This window comes from Pezoporus flaviventris, unplaced genomic scaffold (genome assembly GCF_033815535.1).
Source record: "Pezoporus flaviventris isolate CSIRO_AGI_PZ_B2104156 unplaced genomic scaffold, CSIRO_AGI_Pfla_v1 ptg000003l, whole genome shotgun sequence".
Taxonomy (NCBI): domain Eukaryota; kingdom Metazoa; phylum Chordata; class Aves; order Psittaciformes; family Psittacidae; genus Pezoporus; species Pezoporus flaviventris.
In genome coordinates this window covers 3,098,075-3,122,902 of record NW_026892551.1, presented here as the reverse complement: position 1 = coordinate 3,122,902, position 24,828 = coordinate 3,098,075, and the positions used below count along the sequence as shown (strand labels likewise).

The 24,828-nt window shown below is 37.6% G+C and overlaps 1 protein-coding gene and 1 long non-coding RNA gene across 2 annotated transcripts in view; one reads left to right on the top strand and one right to left on the bottom strand.

Moving 5' to 3' along the window:
• The window catches only part of LOC133265023 (uncharacterized), a 72,228-nt gene extending 49,610 nt beyond the window's left edge, over window positions 1–22,618 (bottom strand). Inside the window, exon 1 of the long non-coding RNA XR_009741838.1 lies at window positions 22,543–22,618. This is a non-coding gene — a long non-coding RNA (uncharacterized LOC133265023). The remainder of the gene's footprint in view (window positions 1–22,542) is intronic.
• Window positions 1–24,828, top strand: part of LOC133265042 (T-cell activation Rho GTPase-activating protein-like) — a 977,746-nt gene that overhangs the window by 846,558 nt on the left and 106,360 nt on the right. The window lies entirely within an intron of this gene.

The following is a 24,828-nucleotide window of genomic DNA, read 5'->3' as shown; positions in this document are numbered from 1 at the left end:
AACAGAATGACACAGTGTAGGCATGGAATCATAGAGTCATAAAATGGTTTGGATTAGAAGAGACCTTAAAGCTCATCTAGTTTCAAACTGCCTGCCAAAGGCAGGGACACCTCCAACTAGATGAGGTTGCTCAGCGGGCCATCCAACCTGGCTGTGAACACTTCCAGAATGGAAATAAATCCAAACTGCATTAAAGGCAGTTCAACAATGAGTTCAACAGGCTTTTAATAGTGTCAAAAGTCTGGATAAGAATTATAGCGACATTTTAAAAATCCATATATTTGATTATGAATGAGAAATGCACTGTATAAATGGCATATATTAAGCTCACCTAAAAAATGCTCTAGTTCCACTTATGTTCCATGCATTCAGTTAACCTACCCTGCTCATTTGGTGTCATATTTAAAGAATGTTCACCGAAACTCTTGCTCCAGCAAAGCATATTGTTTACATTACTCTAGGCACATAATGAAAACCATAAAACCTTTGTTATGACTGATTTATACTTAAAATTTATTTCGTGTTAGTGCATATTAGTTCAGGGCCTATATACACACATTACAGATATTCTCTGTACAAGTGACTAGATGGCCTTTAATGGTTCCTTACAATCCAAACTATGGTTGCATAATTGTGCAATTGTATGATTCTACGATTCTGTTTCTCTTCCCAAATATTGTTTTTAGAAGATTGGGACTCATTGTTTTCTTTTGCTTTGTTTTTCTTATCTTTTGCAAACCTTTCTCATTTATTAGTGAAATGGGTGACAACATTTTTTTTTCCCAAGAATGCACAAGTGTAATGGTACTGAACATTCACTCTTTCTCAAGACAGCTTAAGGAAGGTAAATAGCCATTTACCTTAAAAAGAAAAAAAATATATGTATGGCACTAGAATGTCACAAACTAACTTTCTACAATCTCTACTGAATTAAAAAGACACCATATCACTATCCTGAATGTCTGAATGTAAGTTTTAACTTTAACCTATTAATGAGGCTGTGGAAATTACAACTCAGTGTGATAGCGTACTCCTCCTCCATCCTTCCAGCCAACCTGAACGTTATTTCCCATAATATTTATTCTTTTATTTATTATTTTGTTTGTTGATTTATTAAAATATATTTATTTTATCTCCTGTAATGTTTATTTATTTCCAAACATAATGGATGTATCTGATCATGATGGCTACATCTGGCTCAAAGTGGATTTGGGTGAGGCAGATACAAGAGAATAGCAAAAGGTTAATTTGAGCAATGTGGCCACCTAACCACAGTGCTTGTCAATGTCTGACTCTAGCAAAATTTGGAAGAAACTAACTTCTGCAGTCAGCATGCAAGTACGGCTATAAGTTAATCACCTTACCCCATAAATACTGAGCAGCCCAAGAGCCCTTTAAATACTGTTGCAGCTGGCTGCATACCAGGATCTCGTCTTGAGTAGAGATACCTTTCAAGGTTAAGCCTGCTGCAGGGCTCCCTTTCTCCCTGAAGTTAAGAGATTCTTTGCCACAAAAGATCCACAGCAAGTGACTAATAGTTTGCTAAGCTTCATAAGCTTTGCTAAGATTTTTTTAAGGTTGACTGTGCACATATAATGCTTTAGACATAAACCCCTGACAAAAGTGGGACTAGGATTGCATTAAGCTGCACCCAGACAGCTCTGTGTAGGAATTTAGAAAGCAAAGAAGTCCTCTCTCAATCTCATGACTGAACAAGAAGGTCTCCCAAGTGTGTCTGACTTACCCTGTCCTCTATGCAGTTAAATACTCAAGTGTACTTGACATTGAATCTTGTAAAACCACTGTTGTAACCATTGAACTTTGTTAACTCACTATTTTATATCAATAAAGTATATTGGTACTTCTCTCTTGCAAGTGAAGTGCATCACTCCATCCAGGAGACTCAGATACACTAGTGGACAGAAGAGTACAAGAATTTATTTTTCTTAGATATTTTAGTCATAGAGACCTTGTTTTTAAGTTAGTAACACATTCACTACAGATGAAGTGGAGTTGGGATAAAAAGAGTTAAATGCATCATTGTATTTAATTTAGTGCCTTGAAAGCGTTTCCATTTTATGGATTTTGAAGGGCCATTGTCCATTTCCTTGAATTGTAGCTATTCATTTGGTTTTGAGCTGTAAGCTTTAAAATTATGAAGCTGGAAGAATCAAGGTACCTTTATTTTTTATTTCTTTCATTTTGGTTGCTAGCAGTACACTTGCAGGGGAAAAAATATTCTTTCTCACAAAAAACACTCTTAATTAAAAAAACACTCTTAATTACAAAAAATGGTGACTTATTAATTAAAAAACCCTTAATGATTTATGGCTAATTTCACACAATCAAAACCACAAACGCTAATACGAAAGATAACTTATTAGCTGCAGTAGGCTCCCTGGAGTTCCTTCCTTGTCAAGAAAGCAGTCAGCTGAAGTCCTAGATAAATAAAATTTATGCAGGTTAGTTTTACAGGATTAAGTGACAAGAGGTAACTAACTAATATTTTAATATCTAAGGCTGGTTTTCTCTGCTGACAATACTTTGCAAAATGGGCTGCAAAGGTGCCTGTCTCTTGAAGGCTATATGGTTTGCCGAACAATATAAAACTCTCCCAAGGAACTCCTGATAATAGGTGTGGTAAGAACAAGCCAACCACTACACAAAGGCAACATTGGAATATCCCTAAAAGATTCCCTAAAAAATTCCCCTATAGGCCTCATCCTTCTCTTTCATATAACAGATATTTAAAGGCGTGTCCCAAGACATGGTATACCACAATATTGCTATCTTTCAATATAAGCAGGTTTCAACATGCAGGTGAAAAGATTATTTAGAGCTATTTAAATAGAATAAGAAATGATTATACATTTGTTCCCTTAAACAGTTGAAGAGTTTTGTTTATGGATCTATTCAGAGACATACTTCGTTTTTTTTCTTTGATAATTGGAAAAAAATCTGAATATGTAAAAATATTAATTCTGTATTTTAATGCACGAAGTTTGTTTTTAAACTGTGAATGGCATAAAGCTATGTTTTCAATTAACTTTTAAAAAGAAACTCATTGCAATCACTGTGGCTAGGATTCCCAGCACAAAGAACTGATATCAGCTACCTGTTTCTAATATAAATAATAAACATAAATATAAATAATAAAGAACACTTTTGAAAAGTGATCACTTCTCTTTTTACAAAGACCTAAAGAAACAAGTAGCTTGAATATTTCTACCTGTTTACCTTGAAGTTTTGAAATTCCAATTTGGGTACACCCTGAGACATTCTTCAGATTTCCAAGCATTTTCAAGCTTGGAGAGAACCAGCAAAGGTTAAACACACAAACAAACAAAAAAAGAACGAGAAGAAACATTTATAAAAACTGGGGTGCATTCCTCAGACAAAGTAATATTAATAAAATAAAAAAAAAACTAGTATTAATAAAATGAAAAAATACTAGTAACAAAATATTGTTTCATAATGATGCAGTTGCTGGTATGTGTAGACTGTGTAGTGGTAGGTTCAAAAACCGTAAGACTAGCATGGCACTGGGTACAAAACAGGCTGAACTACAATAAATCTATTTGCTTTAAATATGTAGTATTATGTTCATATCTTGATCTCCTTTAGACATGTTTAGTATATTCTTTATTATATCAGCTGTACAACTATATGTGATCAATATTTTGTACACAACTGGTCATGGAGACTGAGGAAGTAGGACTGAAAATTAAGATTATGCATCAATCATTGTTCTTCAAAAGATTTTTAAGTGGAAAAATGCAATGCTTCCTCAGTAAACAAGATGTGGCATGTAAAAAGTTCAGGAACACCATGTGGGTAGCAGCTGAAAACTGAAAAGTGTGTGAGTATTCTTTAAACACCCACGGTCAATATGTGTAACTTTGTACAAGTTGGAAATCACAGCAGAATCGCATATTATCAGTGAAGTGAGTCATGGCTGATAGAGACATAAACCAAATGTATGACAAAGTTGCACCAGAAATTGTTGAAATGCATGGGTTTTGTCTTATTATTTGTGTGGATGCTATAAGTTAAAAATAACCATGTATTATCAGTAGTTATGATTTTCCTATTATTTATTTATATTTTATTAACTAAAAAAGAAAATAATTTACTAGTTGCTGGGTGTCAAATATACCCTAACAAATATGTAATCAGTAACCAAACTCCTCTAATAAAAAAATTAAACAGACACTGTTAAGAAAGATCATAGGACAAGAAGTTATATTTGATAATAGAAAATATGGAAGGGTTTTTTTTGGACTATAAGTACTTGAGTATTTTCCAATGGGACTAGGATTTACAGATTTTCAAAAAGAGCATATCCAAAAGTAAATGTACCATGAAATTGCTTGCAAATATTCCCTTACTGTGTCTCACTCAGTGCTACTGTATTTCTCTTCCAACATTCCAAAGAAGGAAAAAGTGAGGAACTGGTTTCTCATCATTAAAAAAAGGCGAAATTATGAGTAAGTCACCGCTAAGATCCTCACACAACTACCATAATAAATGCTTCAACTTAATTGCTTTGACCTCCTTGTCTCAGGACATTTAAGATCTTTCTTGTTTAAGGCATTGTGTAACAAGGTCTCAAGCGACAGAAATAAGCTTTGCTTGAATCCAACCATAGGTTTTACCACGAGCGGACTCTTTTATGCTTTTTTCTTCTAGATAAAAATTTAACACTTCTATTCTGGTTTTATTTCATATTAGCCCTCAAAACTATCTTTCTGAGTCCATACGCATTTGTTCATGTAGCAAATTTTTTAATGAATTTCAAAGAGACAATTGAAATTAATAAAACCAAATTGAAGGGCAAAATTAATAATAATTAGAAGGGCAAAAATGTTATTTGACAGCACACCTTTAATTATAAGTGAAAGCTTTACCTATCAGAATACAGATGCAATGGGTACTGAAGCCATAAAGCCTAAAAAGCCTTCAGCAATCCTGTGTTACACACAGAGGCCTCATGAATTTGCCTGGTAGTTTATAATTATGTTTTTATTAGGAAAATTACATCATGATCTATGTAAAAGTGACTTAAATGCTTCTCAGGAGAAACTAATCCACTAATAACTTCCTCACATTTTCTTTCAATAATTCTAAATTAAAATTTGTCGTTGTGTTGAAAATTAGTAAATAAGTTATTATTAATAAAGTACAGATAGAAAGTATTTACTCACAACTGGTTACTCTTTCCATCTTTAATCATACTGCATCACTTACATAATTTGTTCACATGTTAGTTATATTAGTTTCAGACTGTTGCTACAAAAGAGTGCAAAAAAGCATAAAGAAGTAATGCCTTATAAGATTTCTATGTATTATAAAAATCTGTTGGGGTTAAAAAAAAAAAAAAGAAAAAGATATTGGTGTTAATTCATAGAGACTTCTTAATGAGAATGAAGGCATTCTATGTAAACAGAACACATATCATAACATTATTTACTACATCACAAACTGCTGTTCCTCAGGTTCAGATGTGCTTTACCACAAAGACTTTTGTTCCATAGAGGGTTTTTTTCAGTTTTAAAGGTTGATCAAATATTTCTCCACTTATTCCTATGATATTAAGTCTCAAATTAATCCACATACCTGATAGTTTGCAGTAATGGAAGATAATATCAAAAAGTAAAAAAATATAACAAAATCTTGATTGAAAATATACTCTTAAAAATTCATTTATGACTTCTCCAGTGTCTCTCCATCTCTCTTGGATTAAGACAAAATTTCCACCTGGGATGCAGCTCCAGATTTTAGATATTTTGTGTATCTACTTGACTATAGATGTTTGTATGTGAAATAAATTTACACTGAGTTTAATGGAAATCTGATTTAAATCTACTTGTTTCCACACACAGATGTATAGTAATATTTGATAAGACTTAGAGCTAAAATGCATCTGCACAATAAAAGAAGATATAGCAATGGACTTAGGGGACATGCATGTCCTTCTGGAATGACAGCTTGATGCCAGTCCTGATTTGATGGATTATCTTCAGAGAAATTCTAGAGGCATAAGTGTGTACAACTACAGTGAAGCTTCTTTGCTCAAGAAGGCTTTATGGTTACTCTGACCACCACCAGGAATATGTTACTAACATAAAGCAAAAGGATATCATTTTGTCCGGGGTTCAGTAGCACTCATTTTTCTTCTTAGCAGCTGGTGCAGTACTGTGTTTTTGACTTTCAGAAAGAAACACAAGCTTTCTTGTGTGTTGTGGGGTTCTGAAGAATGCACATCCCAAATTACAGTTCAATTGTAAGCCCTCTCTATCACGTGACCCAGAAGAAGAATGATTTTAAATGGGGCCCTGAGCAACAACAAGACTTTGAGCAAATTAAATGTGAGATAGTTCATGCAGTAGCCCTTGGACCAGTCCGGACCAGGCCAGATGTAAAAAATGTGCTCTACACCACAGCCGGGGAGACTGGTCCTACCTGGAGCCTCTGGCAGAAAGCTCAGGCGAGACTCAAGGTCAGCCCCTCGGCTTTTGGACTCAGAGATACAGAGGGCCAAATGCCAGCTTTACCCCAACTGCAAAAGAGATACTGGCAGCCTATGAAGGGGTTTCAGCTGCTTCGGAAGTGATTGGCACTGAAGCACAGTTCCTCCTGGCACCCTGGTTTCCTGTGCTGGGCGGAATGTTTGAAGGCAGTGTCTCCTCTACACATCATGCAACTGATGCTACATGGCGCAGCAGACCAAAACAGAGATTCTTTCCTGCTTAAGAAAATCGTTGCCTATTTCCAATTATATGGAGTTGATACAACAAGACAAGACAGAAGGTATCATTTCCTACTCTTAATTTTTGGCTTCAGATTATTTACACAGTCTGAAGGCACACTGTTAAAATTTTATGAAACTTGATATTAAAACTAGGGAATCTGCAAATTCATTATTATATCAGTAATTAGTGTTATGTCTTAAGACCCTTAAAAAGACTTAAGTACAGTAGCCTAGTTGCTGAAATTTGGAGTAGGATATTTTTGGGGTAGGAAATCTATAACTTCCCACATTTACAGACCCTTTTTTTCATAGGGTCTCTGGTTGAAAAGAATCATCAAATAGTGTAATACTGTCTAATGTATGCACATCATATAGGGGATTGGAAAAAATTGGAAACCAATAACTTTTACAAGCAAGATACATGGACTGTATTCAAATGAATGACATAATGTCTTTTTTTTTATTTTTCCCTAACAAACTGTTTAAGTAGCAATATTGGGTTTGACAGTGCTAACTCTGATATAGGGATTTATCTATAATACATACATATGACGGGAAAATGCCCAAACTGGAAAAAGGGAAATATAACCCCCATTTTTAAGAAGGGGAAAATGGATGACCCGGGGAATTACAGACCAGTCAGTCTCACCTCTGTGCCTAGCAAAATCTTGGAGCAGATTCTCCTAGAAGGCATGCTAAGGCACATGAAAATCAACAAGGTGCTTGGTGACAGCCAGGATGGCTTCACTAAGGGAAAATCCTGCCTGACCAATTTGGTGGCCTTCTATGATGGGGCTACAGAACTGATGGACAGGGGTAGAGCAGTTGATGTCATCTACCTGGACTTGTGCAAAGCATTTGACACTGTCTCACGCAACATCCTTGTCTCTAAATTGGAGAGACATCAATTTGATAGGTGGACCACTCAGTGGATAAAGAACTGGCTGGATGGCCACACACAAAGAGTTGTGGTCAATGGCTCAATGTCGAGCTGGAGACTAGTAACAAGTGGTGTCCCTCAGGGATCAGTGTTGGGACTGGTGCTGTTCAACACCTTTGTTGTTGACATGGACAGTGGGACTGAGTGCGCTCTCAGCAATTTTCTGATGACACCAAGCTGTGTGGTTTGGTTGATATGCTGCAGGGAAGGAATGCCATCCAGAAGGACACTGACATGCTTGTGATGTGGGCTCATGAAGTTTAACCATGCCTCATGAAGTTTAATCATGCCAAGTGCAAGGTCCTACACCTGGGTTGGAGCAATCCCAGGCACAGCTACAGGTTGGGCAGAGATGAGATTCAGAGCAGCCCTGCAGAGAAGGACTTGGGGGTGTTGGTTGATGAGAAAATGAACATGGGCTGGCAGTGTGTGTTCAGCCACTGTGTGAAAGCCAACCGTATCCTGGACTGCATCAAAAGGAGCATGACCAGCAGGTTGAAGGAGGTGATCCTGCCACTCTACTCTGCTCTTGTGAGACCTCACTTGGAGTATTGTGTGCAGTTCTGGCGTCCTCAACATAAAAAGGACATGGAACTGTTGGAACAAGTCCAGAGAAGGGCCACGAGGATGATCAGGGGACTGGAGCACCTCCCGTATGAAGACAGGCTGAGAAAGTTGGGGCTGTTCAGCCTGGAGAAAAGAAGGCTGCATGGAGACCTCATAGCAGCCTTCCAGTATCTGAAGGGGGCCTATAGGGATGCTGGAGAGGGACTCTTCTTTAGGTACTGTAGTGACAGGACAAGGGGTAACGGGCTCAAATTAAACAGGGGAAGTTTAGATTGGATATAAGAAGGAAATTTTTTCCTGTTCGGTGGTGAGGCACTGGAATAGGCTGCCCAGGGAGGTTGTGAATGCTCCATCCCTTGCAGTGTTCAAGACCAGGTTGGATGAGGCCTTGGGTGATATGATTTAGTGTAAGGTGTCCCTGCCCATGGCAGGGGGGTTGGAACTAGATGATCTTAAGGTCCTTTCCAACCCTAACTATTCTATGATTCTAAATATATACTTTAATACACTGTGAATTGGAATGATGAAGAAAAACATTTCATCAAATACTTGAGATGCTGCAATGCTGTCATGTGTTGGATAATATGAACACACAAAAAATGTCGCATACTGTAATACTTCAGTTTATGTGAAGCTGTCACATAACACATGATTTGCATTTTCAAATATTTACTTGGAGTACTGTGAAAGTATGACGTATAAACTACAGAAACCATTAATCAGGCTGTTTGGTTCTGAACACTGATATTAGCTCATTAATTTTCCCGCAATTTAAATGTGTTTCCATTAAACCAAAATTTTGCCTTTAGCAGTAAGTGGGAGTCAAAAGTTTGATATTCCAACTTCACTTATGCCGCGTTCTGTGAATGCTCAATCTGCAAGCTATTAAGGTGAGATGTACCAATCAGAGCTTAAAATCATGTACACTCAAGTCTTAGCTGGGTGCATTTGATTGCAATCAAGAATCATCTGATCATCTAACAAAGAATGCTGGAAATAAAATATACTTTGAATTTGTGATATCTCATTTAAATGGTGTACAATTCTGTCCTTCTTCATTCTAAGGCTTTTGATTGGCAGTCTGCTTGTTTTTCTACTCATGCAAGGATCCCTGAACAAAAAATAAATTATGTCCATAAATATGTCTGTATATCATACACAAATGTCACAATACCTACAAGCACACCATTGTATAAATAGCACTTCTTAACAAATATAGTATTACACAAAAAACATTCTGAGATCATTTTAATAAGAATAGGATGAAAATATTAGCAATCTATAAATAACATACATTCTATTTTTTAAGACATTCTATGACTAACTGTCCTGGGTTCAGCAGTAGCAGTCAGTTTTCTCCTTCTTAGTAGCTGGTGCAGTGCTATGGTTTTGACTTTCAGCCTGGGAACAGCACTGATAACACCAGTGTTTTTAGTTGTTGCTCGGTAATGTTTACTCTGACCAAGGACTTTCTGAGTCTCATGCTTTGCCAGGGAGGAGGGAAAGCTGGGAGGAAGCAGAGACAGGACACCTGACCCAAACTAGCCAAAGAGGTATTCCATACCACAGCACGTCATGCCCAGTATATAAACTGGGGGCAGTTACCCAGAAGGGCTAGATCACTGCTCAGGTTGGGCTGGGTATCGGTCGGTGGGTGGTGAGTGGTCGTATTCTCTTCCCTTGTTATTTCCCTTATCATTATTATTATTGGTGGTAGCAGCAGTGGTTTGTGTTATACCTTAGTTACTGAAGTGTCTCAACCCATGGGAGTTGAATTCTTTCATTTCTCCTCCCCATTCTTCTGCGAGCAGAGGGAGGAAGGGGGGGGGGGCGGGGGAAGACAGGGAGCAGAGAGAGACTGTGTGGCTGAGTTTAAACCACAACACTAAAACTTACGTACTCTGTGCTTTAGTCATTCTTCCTCATTCTTTCTCAAATTCTCATATAGAAACTTTTTGTAAATAATGAAATATATTTTAAACATGTTTTAACATTAGTTTATAGAAACACTGACTTTATGACATATAACTAGCAATGCAGAAATATAAATAAAATTAATTTTTATTATACAGATATTTGATGTTAATTTTACCCCCTATTTTGTCTTCTTGACTTTGACGTGCAGATTTTTGTTATTTTAAAAACTTGTATAAATAAGATGGTTTACATCACAGTTGCATCTCTCATCTGCAATGATTCTGTCCTAATGTCCTAATCTGAATAAAATTTCTATATGCTTATCATTAGGAAAATTAATTCTTATTGTGAAATACTGTTTTAATATATCTTCTTTTAAAATGAGGGTGACAAAGCCACTGTTTTGTGGATATTTTTGTTTATGTATTAGCAAGCAATAATAGAAGCTGGTCAGAGATGACACCATTTTTTATTTTGGTAACAAATGCCTTTCAGAAAGAAAAGGTAAACTGTTTAGTCCAGAAGGAAGTAAGGTCTGAGTATGAAAATTCTGCAAATGTTCTCAGTAAAAACAGATACAGCACGTTTCTCAGATAAAGTATTTTTATAGGTCAGTTAAGATAAAGCTGTGATTTCTTTTAGGCATCAGACATGTGGCACAGAGTGCTATTAACACATTATGCTGCTCAACAACAACAACAAAACCACCATGTAAACCTATTTTGGATTATTACCCACTTTGCATATATGTTTTTTATTCAAGCAGACCTCATTAACTATACAAATTATATGTTGCACAACTGATTCTTGTTTTTGAGGATACTAAGAAACTGGGAACTGTTCTACCACCAAAGCTTGAACTGTGCTGTTAGTTATATAGATACCTGCATAGTAAAGAAAAAAAGGGGTGCTTTCGGGTGGCAAGTCTTTCTCTTCTGTAGCATTCTTATCCTACTATAGATTAATCTCAGAAGTATTTACACTTATTCACAACAGCAGGAAATTGGGTAACTAGCTGTGCAGTGAATGGCAGGATACATAAAGAAAACCGCTCCTAAGCACAAGCCACAACTTCAGAAACATTCATTGTAATAAGAGAGATTGATTTTGAGATTAGATTTAAAATAAGTATTTTCAGCCTTCATTTGAAGCTCTAGAATTTACAAGGAAATCACTGTTGCCAATAACACCTCTAAGTGATCCTTTATCTTCCAAGTCAGAGCACTAACATGTGTAACCTTTCCTTGCCAAAACCATTAAATCTATGAAGTCTGAGGATTAAAAATGCTTATATAAGGAAGGAAAAGTGGCTATACAATGACAAAGGGGTAAAAACCATGAGGTTTTTTTTTTTCAAGTCTCATATATATGCCTTCTATTTTGATCAAACTTATAGTCAATAAAAATAGCTTGACGTGCAAGATGTCATATATGGTTTTGTTCACTGTGACGTGTTATCTTTCTGTCACATCAATTGCTATATTTCAAAGTGAATACAACAACACTTTTCAAAGAAGCACTGTGATCCCTAATTATGAAAATTTTTAAGTTATCCTTGGTTTTTTTTTGCACATGTTATTTTACTGTTCCTGTTAGCATGAAGTAAAACAGCTAAATCTGTTTTATCTAGCTAATATGATTCAGGATTCTTGATAGACTCTGTAGAAAATACAGGTGGTAAGGCAGAAGAGGTAGAAGACAGTAACTTATTAAATCTTCCTTTAGTTTTGTTAAGCCGCTATAATTATATTTATGCCCTCCATAACTTTTGCCAACCATACCTAATAAAATTTCCTGAATTCTATCTTCAGCAAGTGTAGTAGGAAAGAAAGAAATGGACCACTGTAAATGTAAAAGATGATGCTGGAGAGCAGGCAACTTGAAAAATCATTTGCTGTAACTTCATATCTTCATGGACATTTTAAGTAAATCTGCAGTTGAATTACTGCCAAAGGAAGCATATTTCCTTATCTCAGCGTGTTGAGTTTTTGTTTTATTTTGGTATTTTTTTTTCCCCTGTCTCTGATCACAGGACCAATACATATATGTGCATATATATTTCTATATGTTTCTATATTGCATATATGTTTCTATATGTGTGCATGTTTTCTTGGATTTTTCCATACAAATGCCTGCTTTTCTTCACTGCAAAGGAAAATTGGGATGTCTACCTCAGAGGCAGAATTCCAAGTTACAGACTTTTTCACTTGGTCAGATGACTCTCATTGATAACACCTGGAGACAGCCCTAGGGCTTTCTGCACATTAGCCCTTCATTAAAGGAAGTCACTGGATTCTTGACAGTTGATTGTTTGGTTGAAGTGCGTTGGCAGCAGCCCTCTATCTGGCAGAAATTGTTACAAACTTCCATTAGGACTTCTGAATTGAAGTAAATAAGTAACTGCACTTCCCGATGAGACATTAAAATAGTTTAGGCCTGAGCGAATTGCATTTCTTTATTTTCTTCCCTATTTTTAAGTTAGCACTGATGCATCATACTATTTCATCCTGTCTACCTCGTATACTGTTGTCACTTGTCCATCAAAATTTACCTTGTACATAAATAAGGTATAGATATAAGGTATTATAGGTAGATATGCAATACGTGGGCATTTAAAAAGTTTAGTAGGCATAAAAGAGACAATTTCTCATTTGACATTAGGACACTTTTTCAACTTATTACAGAGCTGTACATGTCATTGTCTAGAAGGATTTGTCTGCAGTTGTGTTTTGGAAAAATTCTGCAAAAGAGGGCTTTGAATTTTAATAACATGAACACATGGTTTTTATTAAGCAAAGGTAATAGTGAGAATAGTATGATTAAGAGATTATTCAACAGTAATAAAAAAGCCCACTGAAATTAACACTTTTAACTAGCTGGTTTTTAACTCTATTTTTTTCACAAATTTGATTATAGATTTAGGTGAAAGTCCAGCAAATCCCTGAAGTATATGTTTAACTTCAGCCACACATTGTACTTTAAATACATCCTTAAGTATTTTAACTTGGGATTTAAAAAAAAAGAAAAAGCTAATGAATTTCCAGTGCACATAACCTTTAAAAAGTAAACCTTCGTGATCTTTCTTTTATATTTAAATTTTGCTCAAATCCTTCACAAATCCCATACAATTTCAAACAAGTAACAACCTGCAGATAACGTTTGAAATTTTCTTAAACGTTTTTCCAAGGTGATACTTTAGCTTTTAACTATACATGTTATTTAATCTTTCAGAAATTATTACAATATATTTGTTGTAACAATGAAACACTTTAGAATATATTAATGTGTTAAATAGGCAATCACTAGTCAGGATCTACTTAAAGTGAGTATTTTTATAAGGTAATAATCTGTGACCTCTCATTGGTTCCATTTGAAGAAAAGGAAAAAATTCTGTAATGTGAGGGTAACTGAGGACTGCTGCAGGTTGCCCAGAGGCGTTGTGGAAACCATCCTTGGATCTTCTAAAGCTGGCTGGGTATGGTTCAGTGAAATCAGATAAAATTAATAAAAATAAAATCTATGATTGGACAAGACTTCCTTCAGAGCTCCCCTCTGACCTCAGCCACTATGTGATTCTGGGATTCGGTGATACTCCATGATAGTGCAATAGTTCTATTTTTTGCCCTCTTTCTTATTTAGATACTTAAAAAGCAAACAAACAAACAAACAAACAAAACAACAAAAAAAACCCAGACCGACTTTATACAGATATCCAAATAAAATCTATGAATCAGAGCCAAAAAAGACATGTGTTTCCTTCTTTGATTATAAAGTGACCTGATATATAAGATATAAGGTGACAACTTCACCTACAGATTTTCAGATTTAAAGCAGGGGGGATTTCACCTTACTAATCTGCTAAAAAAAAGTCATAATTTTATACAAAAAAAGAAGCCAACAACCAAAAATCTAGACTCATAGAATGATTTGTATTTGAAGGGGCTTTTAAAGATCATCTAGTCCAACCTTCTTAACATGAGCTTACCATTTCACTAGGTCAGGTTGTGCAAAGCTCCATCCAACCTGACATTGAACACTTCCAAAGACGGGGCATTAACAGCTTCTTGGGAAGCCTTTTCCAGTTTCTTACTACCCTTGTAAAAACCATCTTCATTATATCCAATCTAAACCTACCCTCTTTCAGTTAAAAACAAATTACGCCTTATCCTGTCACTTCAGGCTCATAAAAAAGTCTCTGTCTTTTGTATAAGCCCCCTTTAAGTACTGAAAAACTGCAATAAAGTGTTCCCAGAGCCTTCTCTTCTCCAGGCTGAGCAAGCCCAACTCTCTCAGCCTTTCCTTATAACAGTGGTGCTCTGTCCCTGTGATTATTTTTGTGGCCCTCTTCTCTGGACCTGTACTGAGGGCTCCAGAGCTGAACACAATACTCTGGGTGGGATCTTGCAAGAGCAGAGTAGAGGAAGAATCACCCCTACCTGCTGGCCACACTTCTTTTCATGTAACCCAGATAAGAGGTGGCATTAAAAAGGGAAATGTAATTAAAACTTTAAACACAACTGATAATAAACACAAATGTTATAAAAGTTAAGAAAATATTTTTTTATTATTATTTAAAAAAAAAAAAGAGCTCAATTGTTTGTAGAAGTCTCAGAATATAAGGATCTCTCACACTTTAAAAGGGAAAATATATGAGCAGTAATCAAATTCAACAACATAAATTGTGATTCACCTGTGACATGGAAAATCAGCTATGTGAAACTAAATTAAAAACCTTGGAGTGTAAGGTAATTAGATCCTTACTCCAAAAAATGCAGAATACAAACAAAAATCAACTTCTATTTGGGTGTTTTGAAAAATAATTGTCTAAGTGAAAACAGTATACTGATAAAAAAAACTTAACATCCTTCAAAAATAACGTCCATAAGCTTTTTTCTTTTTTTCTCTTTCCTTTTGTGTTACTGAAACTATTTTTGTATTAAAACATTATCTATGTTCCGAAGGTTAGATGAAGCATTCAAACATCAAATCTGTTTAACATCATGTCTTGAACTTTATTGTGTACTATCTGTTATTTCTACACTAACAGAGAATTTAAAACCCAGTTCAGAATAAATGTTTGACTCAGACTTCGTATAGATATGTGTTAAAACCAAGAAAGATGATAAAACATCAGGCTTGCTTATTTGCCTGAAAGCCCAGAGTGCTCTCTTTCATCTTCATACTTGGATCTAGAAAAGACAGGCATGAATGCATCCTTTTTTAAAAATACCCCTGTGACTGCAGAAGAGCTCTTTTAGCTTTTCTGAATTACTGTCTAGTCCAGGATCAAAGTTCTGAATACTTTTCTACTGCCATAATTCAATGTATGTGCTGACAGCTCATAGTTTAAAAGGTAGTTAAGACAAGTGAAAGAAAAGCATCATTACTGTTTTCCCAAATCTGTGAAGATATGAACTACCTCACCTAAAGGTCATAAAAATTTCATTGCTGCACCTAATAGCATATGTGTGTAAATGCAACATTAGAAGGCTTTAGAGTATCATGCAATAATCATTCACACATGGATTTTGGCAAAGTAGAAAAGCATACCAGTGAAGCAAACCTAGCTCTTGAATGAAGACAGATTATCCCTCAGTTTTCTGAAAAGATTATATCGCAAGGTTTCTTGCAGAAGAACCCCAAACAACATTTTATAGAGCATTTTTGATAAAGATAAGTTTGACGTAAAGCAAGAATCATCATTTTTAAAATAACACACATGATTCTTCCCAATTGCGATCACATCAGAACTGATTTATCTATATTATAAGAGAGAGCTGAGGCGGACAGGAACCGTACTGTTCAGAACTGCTTGTCCTCAATAAGGATTACTTAGCCCTCTAAGCACTGCTGGCTGCTCATCACACAATGAAAGCTGTGCTTATGCAAAAGTAGCTCTGATGATGCCTCACGTACACATTCATGCGGATTCCTTTTCATTTTGCTGCTGATTGACTTCAGACACTTTGCATCATTTCTCTTAAAACTGTTAAGTAGATCAAAGCCCAGTAATGCTTTTTTACCACATTTCCAGCTACTAGTTCTGTTTAATGACCAAGGTGATTAATATTTTCCTTGAGAAATTAATAGATTAGGAAAAATAGAAACAGACTTCAATTTGGCTTCTGTTGTGAGGTGTTCTTTTCCTCCAGAATTTTCAGGGGGTGTTTTTTTCCTCCAGAATTTTCAGAGGGACATTTTAAAAGTCTTTTTAATATCCATTTTCTTACAAAGGAATTAATCGTGTCCAAACACTAAAAATGCCACCAAAAAAATTAGTGACAAAGGCATACTGTAAGCACACACAATTCATTCCAGATGTGAGACTAAATTTATATTCAATTAAAGCAAGAAATTTATTAATCTTAAAGTTCTTTGATATTTTGTCAATATAAAAAATATCACACATATCCTTTATGTGTGAACATACGCAATAGAAAGCGATGTCAAAGTTAAAAAAATAAAAAAGGGAGAATAAATAAGAAGTAAGTTCCCACTGATTCCAATGGGAACAGAACTGACCACAGATCACAGGATTCAGTTAATCTTATGACATTTTACTGTATTTATAGGAAAAAATAGTAATTGCAGGAATGTAAGGTAGACATATATAAATAAAACTTATATAGAAATATATTGAAAGATAGTTCTCTTTTTGTCTTTTCTTGTTCGCCTTTTGATGAAGATTCTAAAGAAAGAACAATAAAGGCTTCATATTTTGCAGAAACTCTGGAATTCACTAGCATATTGTGAGGTTCTGTGAAGACGAGAACCATTCTGTTGCCTAAATATGGCTATCTGCAGCCATCATATGAAACATAAATGTATGTATATGTATGTATAACTGGAACAGGAGGGTAGGACATACAGGAGCCCCACAGAAGAAGCAAGAGCTCAAGAATGAGAGCCAGAGCATCTAAAAGGGCTATGGATTTCTATTTTTAAGTATCTTCCTTACACCTTGAGATGCAAATTTCCAGCTGCTGAAGTGAAGGAATGGTGTAACCTTATTTCTGTTACAGAACTCATTTTAGTTCAAGATGCATAGTGATGGATTGTATGAACACATGTGCAAACTTTTTTTCTTTTTTTGACTTGTTTGACATTTTTTTCTTCATACATGAGATTTTCACAGGAACATTGCTAAACATGCAGTGGCTGTCTGAACATCTTCGTTACAGTAAAAATGGATACCTGCACTTTAAAATATAAAGATCACATTTTAAGGGAACATTTTAAGGAGAACAAACAGGTTTTTGTTGGATTTATGATTTACTAGATATTTGTCTAAGCCCACAATACCATGATGGAATATTCTAGGATTTTTATATATACAATTTACAGGTCTTGAGTTTCTGAGCTAATGAAAAATATGGAGGTGCATGGATAAATAAATCACACAATTTATTCTGGAAGTTAGAATGTATGTGTAGTTGCTGTGTCTGAAAAAGTATATGGGAAAAAAATGGAAGATTAGGAAAAAATATTTATGCTGTGCTACACTGTCGTGGTTCAAAACCAGTCAGGCAGCTCTTTCACTCACTCCCCCACAACCTTCCTTCCCTCCCCCTGCTCCTGGAGGGACGGAGAGAAGAACCAAAAAGAATGCAACTCCTACAGGTTGAGATAAGAACAGTTTAGTAGCTAAGGTATAACACAAATCACTACTGCTACCACCAATAATAATAATGATAAAGGAAATAACAAGGGAAGAGAATACAACATCTAATCACCACTCCCCCCACCCCGCCCGACCGAGCACCAACTGATACCTCGTCCAACCCTGCAGTCCCCTACCCCTTCCGGCTAACTCTCAGTTACATCCTGGGCATGACGTCTGTGTAATGGAATACCTCTTTGGTCAGTTTGGGTCAGGTGTCCTGTCCCTGACCCCTCCTGGCCTTGCCTCCTCCCTGGCAGAGCATGAGGTTCAGAAAGTCCTTGGCCAGACCAAACATTTGAGCAGTAACTAAAAACATCGGTGCTATCAGCACCGTTCCCAGGCTGAAAGTCAAAAACACAGCGCTGCACCTGGTACTAAGAAAGAAAAGGAATGACTGCTACTGCTGAACCCAGGACATACACTGATTTTAGGGAGATGTGTATGCCTTTGTCCAAAATCTGTAGTAGGCAAGAGCCATAGGAACTCAGATTTCCTTAAACAGATTGGAAAGCAAGTAAGACAAGAAAGAGTTTTACTCTGTTTTACTCTACATTGAGCATTTTTATTATTTTTTTTTTTTTACGCTGGTCTCATCTAAAATGATGTGGGTGGAGTTTTTGTCAGCTGCAATAAGTGAGACAGCCTAATTAATCCATGTGCAATATATGCATGGATTTACCTCCAAGTAATGTTTGCTAAAAAATAAAAAACAAGACTCAAGGCTAATTATCTCATATCTAAATAAATAGCATTGTCATATTTAAAGCAACATATCAATGACAAATATAGTATATAACGTACAGAAAGCAATTTCATGCTTCACTTTCTCCTTATTTGCATTTTTAGATAAACAGTTAATGTCCTTCCAGGTGTTTCTGGATAATGTAGTTACTGGATGTAATGCTGTGTACTGTGCACACCTAAACTAATTAAATTCAGTAAAATACCATGTTTGTTGGAACAGACTGCCTAAACCAATCAGCTACATTAGTTAAATGCAAAGGTTTATCTGACTCAGTCTCTAGAGGCAGTCAATGGGGAAAATCTAGGGAAAATTTAGAGAAAATTTTTATAAGGATATTTCTCTAGAAATAGTCCCCCAGCCTTCATTCAATAGAGTGATTTCAGCATGTAAAGAATTTCTCTTTGAAGTTAATTTCAATATATTGTAAAGTGAAGAGAGAGAAACAATTTGCAAGGAGATGTTCTTTACTTTTATTAAGATATCCTATGTTTTGTTGAGAGTTGAATTCTGCTATAGTTAAGAGCACCAGTTTACTAGGCTGTTTTAGTAACTGCACAGGTTACAGGTGATGTGGTCCTACTTTACATAAATATGAATCTTTTTAAGGGGAAAATAATTAAAAATATTTCCTATATAATATTACACCGATAAATTAATTTTAAACAGCTAAACACAGACTTCAAAATACACAGCTTAGAATTTCTTGCTCATATTTTCTGTCAAGACCTACTCATTTCTTTATTTCCTGACACTTTTAGAAAGGAAATCGTTATGGAGAATGTCAGAATTTATAATATTTGCTGTCACCATAATCCACATGCACTTCCTTTCCTTTACCTTTTCTGAATTTCCTGGCTTGGAGTACTGCAGCAATTATCTTTATGTTTTTCAGCCAGAATACACTGAGAGTTTTTCTTCAAAGCTGATAATATAAATCATAAATTTAGTTGGTTTTGTCCTCTTTCATTATAGAAGCACACTTCCTACATCTTTGTTATACTCAGTTCTGTGTGCTAAATATGATCATTGGCACAGAATCAGCTGCTGACCCTAAAACCAAGTTACTAGACACTCAATATATGTCATCAAAACTGCATAACTATTTGAGATGTATGATTTTACCATTAATTGCCTGTGATCTCCTCAGATATTTTGGCCATATATAATCTGTTATTATCCCCTGAATCTGTATTAAAGGTTTCTTTTATCTTCCCAGAAATCTTTATGATACTTTCTTATATACAATTAATCCTTCCCTTCATCTTCCCTTTTTCCCTTCTTTGATGCTCCAACATCATCATCATGTTATATCCTTTGGGAGCACTGGAAAATCCAGACTACATTGATTATACTTAATGCAGGAGATTGATGCCCATAGTATGAGCATTTGTAGTAGACTTTATTAGTCAGCTATAATTTAACTGTAGCACTGTGATATGTAGCCCATGTGTTTCTGCTGTCAAACAACTGATCACTGTGAAGTATACATTTATAGGAGAGGGTAAATACATACAATAAAGGAATTCTTTGACAAAACAAACTTTGTAAACATTTTTTGCAGAATGTTTACACAAATATGTGTAGCTCGAGCACATTTAGCACTTGCCATTTGAACTTACATCCTATTCTTTATGTGCACCACAGGAAATTTGTCCCCTTCTACAGTATGTAAAAGTTCTGACTGGGCTGGGCCAGTCCTGTTGGCAGATCCTCTGGTGTTGACCAACCAGGTGGCCTTTGGTAAATGTGTATCTCAGTGTTTGAAAGTTCCCCCACCCATTGCTCTCAGTGTAGTTTTTAACAGCCCATTGTACCATGCGATTTTCTCAGAGGCTGGTGCATGGTAGGGGATGTGATATACCCACTCAATGCCGTGCTCTTTGGCCCAAATGTCTATAAGGTTATTCCGGAAATGAGTCCCATTGTCTGACTCAATTCTCTCTGGGGTGCCGTGTCGCCACAAAATCTGTTTCTCAAGGCCCAGGATGGTGTTCCGGGCAGTGGCATGGGGCACAGCATATGTTTCCAGCCATCCGGTGGTTGCTTCCACCATGGTAAGCACATGGCACTTGCCTTGGGGGGCTGGTGGGAATGGGATATAATAAATCTGCCAATCCTCCCCATATTTGTACTTCAGCCATCGTCCTCCACACCAAAGAGGCTTTAACCGTTTGGTTTGCTTAACTGCAGCATGTTTCACATTCATGGATAACCTGGGCAATAGTGTCCATTGTTAAGTCCAACCCTTGATCAATCTTAGCAGCTTTATCTACTTGTTGGTTGTTCTGGTGTTCCTCAGTGGCCTAACTCTTGGGTACATGAGCATCTACATGACATACCTTCATCACCAGGTTCTGCACCCAGGCAGTGATATCTTGCCACAGTGCAGCAGCCCAGATGGGTTTACCTCTGCACTGCCAGTTGCTTGGCTTCCATTGCTGCAACCACCCCCACAGGGCATTTGCCACCATCCATGAGTCAGTATAGAGGTAAAGTACTGGCCATTTTTCTCGTTCAGCAATGTCCAGGGCCAGCTGGATGGCTTTAACCCCGGCAAACTGACCCCATTCACTCTCTCCTTCAGCACTTTCTGCAACTTGTTGTTGGGGAATCCATACAGCTACCTTCCATCTCTGATGCTTTCCCACAATATGGCAGGACCCATCAGTAAACAAGGCATAATGCTTTTCACTTTTTGACAGTTTATTATATGGTGGGGCCTCTTCAGCCTGCATCACCTCCTCCTCTGGTGACATTCCAAAACCTTTTCTAAAAAATTGACTGCTACTGCTAAACCCAGGACACTTGGTTTCTCTACCTTCTAGTTTGTGACCATCAGACCCATTGTCCCAGCATCGGAGCAACCAGGTGATGATGTGCTCCTTTGGTTGATGGGAAAAACCTTTTTACATATTCTGTAGCACGTTCGCGGCCCAGGGTCGAGAAGTCACCCCTTCTTCTTCTTCCTCTGATTCATGTAATAACAGCTCCTGCTCAGATGCTGTACCGGGTGGTGAGTACATTGTTTTTTCATTTTGCTTCATCTTTCTTGCCTCTTTTTGATTTTCCCCTTGTGTACAGGGGCAACCGATATTGACAAGAATTTGTCCTCTGGTTTAGCTGCAGTGACTATCACTGTGGTTGGAGTGGCTGCAGTATCTGTTCTCGGGTTTGGGGCAGCTGCTGTACTTGTTGCTGGGGCTGGTGTAGCTGCTGTGCTTGGAGCTGGAGTAGCTGCACTGCCTGTTGTGGTTGGAGTTTGGGTAGCTGCTGTACTTGTCACTAGGGTTGGTGTAGCTGCCGTATTTGGAGTTGGAGTGGCTGTGTTGACTGTTGCTTTGCCATCAGATCCAGAGACATTTTTTCCCTTTGAAGGTGCTGGATAGTGTTGAACAGGGCTCTGTAAGCATAGGCCAAGCCCCGGCACGTTGTAATGATTTGTCCTTCTCTGTTATGACCAGGAGGACAATACACCTCATTTAAGTGTTTTACTAATTTACTAAATCTCTTGGTTGTCATATATCATCGTCTAGCCCTAGACAAAACCCAAACACAACACTACTTAACTTTCAAGATCAGACAAAATGGTCATGGGTCAAACATACGCTGTATGTGTGCAAACATGGTGATCCCCATCACAATCAGCAGGCAGGTCCCAAGGGTACCCAGAGGCCATTCAAAGCCTTCAGAACTCTCAAATGATGCTGTAAACTGTCTGGTTGGGGGGCTGGGAAGATAAGGGAATGTTTGCTTCGCAGGTTGACCACCCAAGGAGGAGAAAAAAACCATGTATAATTGCTAAACAGTTCTACTATATAACTCCCAAAGTGTACTGGTGGTGACCACACTGGGAACACAAGCCAGATCAGTTTCATGATCGATGAGTCTATTGTATTATAAGTCATTACCATAAGGTACAAGGAAACAAGAACCTTAGCCCAAGGCCCCAGCCAATGAACACTAAACCAGCAAATACTGGTTGTAAATAAGGTACGACATGCTGAAACTCTGAGATCAAGAGCAACAACTTTGAGATAAATAAATCAATCAATAAATAAATCAATAAATCAGCATTGTGACAAGTGAATATTAATCTGAAACAATAAATGCTTATCACAAATGCAATTAGACACACTCCTATCAGATCTGTCATTACCTTAACACTTCGTGCCCCAAACATCGATGTTATCAGCATTGTTCCCAGGCTGAAAGTCAAAAACACAGCACCGCACCAGCTACTAAGAAGGAGAAAAATAATGATTGCTACTGCTTAACCCAGGACAGAGACCAGGCAAGGTGGACAGCTGCTCAATTTCCTCAGTCTCCAAAGCAGCAATACCAAAAGACTATTGTTGCCCATTTTGGTCTTTGAAGTACCCTCTCCTGAGGTAGTCTATGCCAAGGATGCATGGAGCCTCTGGACCAGTCACAGTAGGGTGCTTTTGCCATTCCCTCCCAGTCAGGCTGATTTCATCCTCCAGTACAGTCAACTCTTGGGATCCTCCTGTTACTCCAGAAGTAGAAATGGGTTCCACTCCTTGACAGCTTGATGGCATCTGGGTACACTGTGCACTGGTATCCACTACAGCCTCATACTCCTGTGGGACTGATGTGCCAGGCCATCTGATCCACACAGTCCAGTAAATCCGATTGTGCCTCTTCTCCAACTGGGTGGAGACAGTGCCCCTCTAATTGTGATTCTCCACTTATGTCTTCTAGTGCAAATGGATTAGAATTCCAAACCCTTTAGAATTCTCAAATGCTACTGTAAATAGCCTGGTAGGGGAGTGGGGTGTGTGAGGGAATGTCTCTTTTGTAGGCTGACCCACCGTGGCGGGAAAAAAAGATGTGGATTCCTGAAAAATTGCATTATATGCCTCACAAAGTATAGGGGTAATGACCACGCTGGTAAATGCAAACTAGACCAGTTTCATGATCAGTGATTCTACTGTATTGCAAGTCATTACCATGTCATACAGCAAAACAATGTTAGCCCTGGACCCCCAGCTGATAAACACTAAAAAAGCAAATACTGGCTGCAAGTAAAGCATGACATGCTGAAACCCTGAGCCCGTGCACAACAACTCTGCGAGCAAATAAATCAGCGTTGTGATTATTAATCCAAAACAATGAATGCTTATCATGTATATGCTTAGAGACAGTCTGGTCAGATCTGTATTTATCTCAACCTTCAAGCCCCACTTTGGGCACCAAAAAGAACTGTCACTGCTGATGGGAAACTTAACATGAGGCGGCAGTGTGCATTAGCAGCCCAGAAAGCCAACCATATCCTGGGTTGCATCAAAAGGAGCGTTACCAGCAGGTCGAAGGAGGTGATCCTGCCCCTCTACTCTGCTCTCGTGAGATCCCGCTTGGAGTATTGTGAGTAATTCTGGTGTCCTCAACATAAAAAGGACATGGAACTGTTGGAACAAGTGCAGAGGAGGGCCACGAGGATGATCAGGGGACTGGAACAGCTCCCATATGAAGACAGGCTGAGAAAGTTTGGGCTGTTCAGCCTGGAGAAGAGAAGGCTGCCTGGAGACAAAATAACAGCCTTCCAGTATCTGAAGGGGGGCTATAGGGATACTGGGGATGGATTATAGGGACATTAGGGACTGTAGTGATAGGACAAGGGGTAACAGGTTAAAACTTAAACAGGGGAAGTTTATATTGGATATTAAGAAAAAGTTCTTTACTGTGAGGGTGGTGAGGCACTGGAATGGGCTGCCCAGGGAAGTTGTGAATGCTCCATCCCTGGCAGTGTTCAAGGCCAGGTTGGACGAGGCCTTGGGTGAGATGATTTAGTGTGAGGTGCCCCTGCCCACAGCAAAGGCGTTGGAACCAGATGATCTTAAGGTCCTTTCCAACCCTAACTATTCCATGATTCTATGATTCTATGTCATGGTTTAAGTCCAGTCAGCAACTCAGAACCATGCAGCTCTTCCCCTTTCCCCCCCCCCCCCCCCCCCCCCCCCCCATCTTCTGGAGGAATGAGGAGAAGCACAGAAAGAATGTACTTGTTCCAGAGTTCGAGGATTCTGGGTTGAGAGAAACAAAACACAATAGAGAAATCACTAGTTTATTAATAGAAGAAAATATAGAGATAATAAAAGATGCAGTAAAGGATATTTCTGATGTCTGGTTATCTTACCAAACCCAAAGACCATGTGATGAGGATCAGGAAACCAGCTCCCAGAAACATCATTACAGTGCGAGGTGGCGGGCTCAACCTTAGTGGGCAT